This window comes from Echinops telfairi, unplaced genomic scaffold (assembly GCF_000313985.2).
Source record: "Echinops telfairi isolate 266 unplaced genomic scaffold, ASM31398v2 ScPeMD7_443;HRSCAF=831, whole genome shotgun sequence".
NCBI classification, from domain to species: Eukaryota; Metazoa; Chordata; class Mammalia; order Afrosoricida; family Tenrecidae; genus Echinops; species Echinops telfairi.
Window position 1 is genome coordinate 44,719,818 of NW_022104341.1, and position 3,537 is coordinate 44,723,354.

Below are 3,537 nucleotides of genomic sequence, written 5' to 3' on the forward strand. Positions count from 1 at the left end.
CCAGGCACCACTTCCAACTTCCAGGTACCACTTCCACCTTCGAGGCACCACTTCCCACTTCCAGGCCTGAGCAGGTAACTGTGCTCAAGCTATGCGGAAGAGCTCCTGCTCTTAAATCTAACTCTGCTTTCCATCCCCTTCCCACATCTCTATCTGCTCAAGATAAACGTTCTTCTCACGGGAATAAAACCGCCCACCCCTCAAGTAGATAAAGTTCTAAATTAGTAATGATGTTATTTAAATTTGTTCCAATATCAATAGAGGGGCTAGATAATCTAGTTTATCTCCTTGTTCCAGTCAATTCTACCCCTATGTGCTGCAAATATAATGACTGGGGCAAAGGCTGGGCAGGAATACCACTAAGACAGTTCCATGATAATGACCCCAGGATGAGAGGTAGTAGAGACTATATATAGCCTTATAGGTAGTGAGAAATGGTAGAATTAGTTGATTGGTAGTTCTAGTAGATTGGTATAAGTAGTGAGAAATGGTAGAACTAGTAGATTGGTATAAGTAGTGAGAAATGGTAGAACTAATAGATTGGTATAAGTAGTGAGAAATGGTAGAACTAATAGATTGGTATAAGTAGTGAGAAATGGTAGAACTAGTAGATTGGTATAAGTAGTGAGAAGTGGTAGAACTAGTAGATTGGTATAAGTAGTGAGAAGTGGTAGAACTAGTAGATTGGTATAAGTAGTGAGAAGTGGTAGAACTAGTAGATGTTCCCAATAGATTGAGCATAAATGTGAGAAAAGTTTCTGACCAGCAGAATTGAAAGAGTAGTTCTTATTTCCTGAGAGGGGCAGGAAGAGGTTTAGGCAGGGGTGGAGAGAAACCAGTTTCGGACAAACTATGTTTGAGAAGACTATGCAAAATTCAGTAAGTCCTGATATAGGGCTGCTAACCACAAAGTCAGCAGTTCAAACCCACCCGTCCTCCAAGGGAGAAGGATGAGAATATCTGCCCCCATAAATATTTCCAGCCTCAGAAACCGCATCAACTCGATGACAGTAATTATTGCTATTGTTCTTAGAAACCCAAAATAAAAACAATACGTACACATACCATGATTCAGTTTGGGTGGCTCTCAAACTTATTATGTTAGTTGCAAGTTATTAAAATGACCAAATATAAAAAAATGAAGAAAAATAAGAGCCAAAGTACTGTTTCCATTTTTATATCAATTGCTAGAAGACATTATATTTGGTAAACCACACCCAAACTCACAGCCATCCAGTTGATACTGACTCAGAGCGACCCTATAATACAGGGTCGAACTGAGACTGTAACTACATGGGAGAAGAAAGCCCATCCTTCTGCAGAGCGGCTGGTGGCTTCAAACTGCTCACCTGGCAGTTGGCAGTCCCACTCGTAACCATTACAGCACCAGGGCTCCTTTGGTAAAGTGCAATGTCAATAAAAACAAGAGAAATCCTCATTGAGATGGAATAACATAAAAACCACTACAAAATATACCAGCCATTATGAAGCTAGCGCAAGACCAGTGGGCATTTTATTCTATTATACACAAGCTCAGTGCGAGTTGGAGGCAACTTGACAACTAGCAACAACAGTTTTTAGAAAAGCCTGCATGAACAATGTGAAAACAGTAAGGCAAATAGTTTTAAAGTGGCCATGATGCTAAAAATGTGGAGAAGATATGTAAAAGATTGGATATGCAAAAAATTGCTACCAAGGATATGCTGAACTTATTGCTTGTCATGTGTCTAACTTTTTTCTCCTTTCAAAATTGAGAAATTGGAAATCCTAGATGACCATTTAGAGGTGCAATTTATCCAACAAATATATCTGGGAATACTGAGTGGGCCCATACACCAATAAAGGTATTAATTCTTCATGAAAAGATTGAACACAGACTGTAAGCTTATTAACCTAAAACAAAATGTCTAATTTATCTATTTGAATTTTACTATGATTCTATGCTGTGGTATCTGTAAAGGTAGAACTGAGGAGGAAGATGGATATAACTGACAGGACAAGGGAGAGCAGAAAGAGAAATAGCTTTATTAGGGGTGGGGGAGCTCCCCAACGAGGTTCCATGACCTAGGCCAACAGGTCAGGGAAGTCGTGCTCAGCAGCTGAGGGTTTTTAAAGGGGTGGTGAGGAATGTAAGGCAATTAGCATATGGGGTCTGGAAACTGGGAGAATTGCTTGTCCACTCCTGGAGGCTTTCTTTGAACCGGGAACTTCAGGTTTCACCAGTTATCTTCTCTGGCGCCCACTGCTGCTGACCTCTGGGACGTGCACGGAAGCACGGGCAGGGCCCGAACCTGCTTCAGCTTAGTCCAAACGGGGGCTGCCTAGTTCCGACCCTACCCAACATTCCAAACTTCTTTAATATTGGAAATGGGGTGCTGTTTTCTGTCTTAACTACTTCCTGCTGAGATAGGTCAAAGAAGGGGGGGGATTAAGAGTTGGAAGGTTTGGAGGCCGGGCCAGTTGGCAGCAGACTGTAAGGGTGAAGAAGCTGATTGAAGGTCAAGTTGGAGATATCTTTTACCCGTTCCTGCAAGAATCTAAATACACAAAGAGCTAAAAGCAAAAGTATACAGATTATTATCAGAGACCCGATGAGGAGCATAACCCAGGCCATCAAAGACATTATGGATTGTATTTTGCTCTTTCTTGCTTACTCCGGAGGAAGCTACCAGCCATGTTTTGAGGACAAGGTTTTCTGCCAACAGCCGGCGAGGGACTGAGGTCTCCTAAAAATAGTCATGTGAGTGGACGGATCTTGGAAGCCAGTTTTCCAGTGTTAGTCAAGCCTCAGATGACTGTGATCTTAGGAGACAGCCTATGCCAGACCATCCAACTAGGCCATTCCCGGGCGCTCGACTCACAGCAAGTGCACGTTTATAATTTCCTATATATAAATGTGATCTGTAAAAGGCTTCTGTGACACAAATAATAGTTGAAAGCTAAAGACTGAAGTAGTATTTGATGTACCAGCTTTGCTGTAGCTTTGAAGTAAAGATAAAAAGTATCATAGGAAGAATGTTTGCTTCCCCAACCATCCGTACTGCAACCCTGCCCTCCCCTGCCCAAATGATAGAGGTTAGTTACCATTACTCAGCCGTAGGGAAAAAAAAAAAAAAAAGCTTGAACCCCAACAGACAAAAAGGCTTGTGTAGTCCTGATCAAAGAAGTCAGGAGCCAAAGTAGAGAAAGAGATTAAAGGTGAAACAGTGGCAGAGTGAAGTATGACAGAATGAATGCAGGGTACATGAAGAGACACTTCAGGAAAGAGTAAGATAGACGCCAAAAGTGAACTAAGAGCAGTAAGAAATACACAGTGGGTAAACATGTAAATTTATGGAGTTTTCCAGCAAAGAGACACTTGTAACTGATGCCACCAACTACCATCGAGTTGTAAACCTAGAGCAGAGTGCGACTGTTCCCTCGGGTTTCTGAGGCTGGAAATCTTTACAGAAGATGCCTCATCTTCCTCCGGAGGAGCAGGGGGTTCAAACTACTGATGTTATGGCCTGATGCACAACAACAAACCAACAACTCATT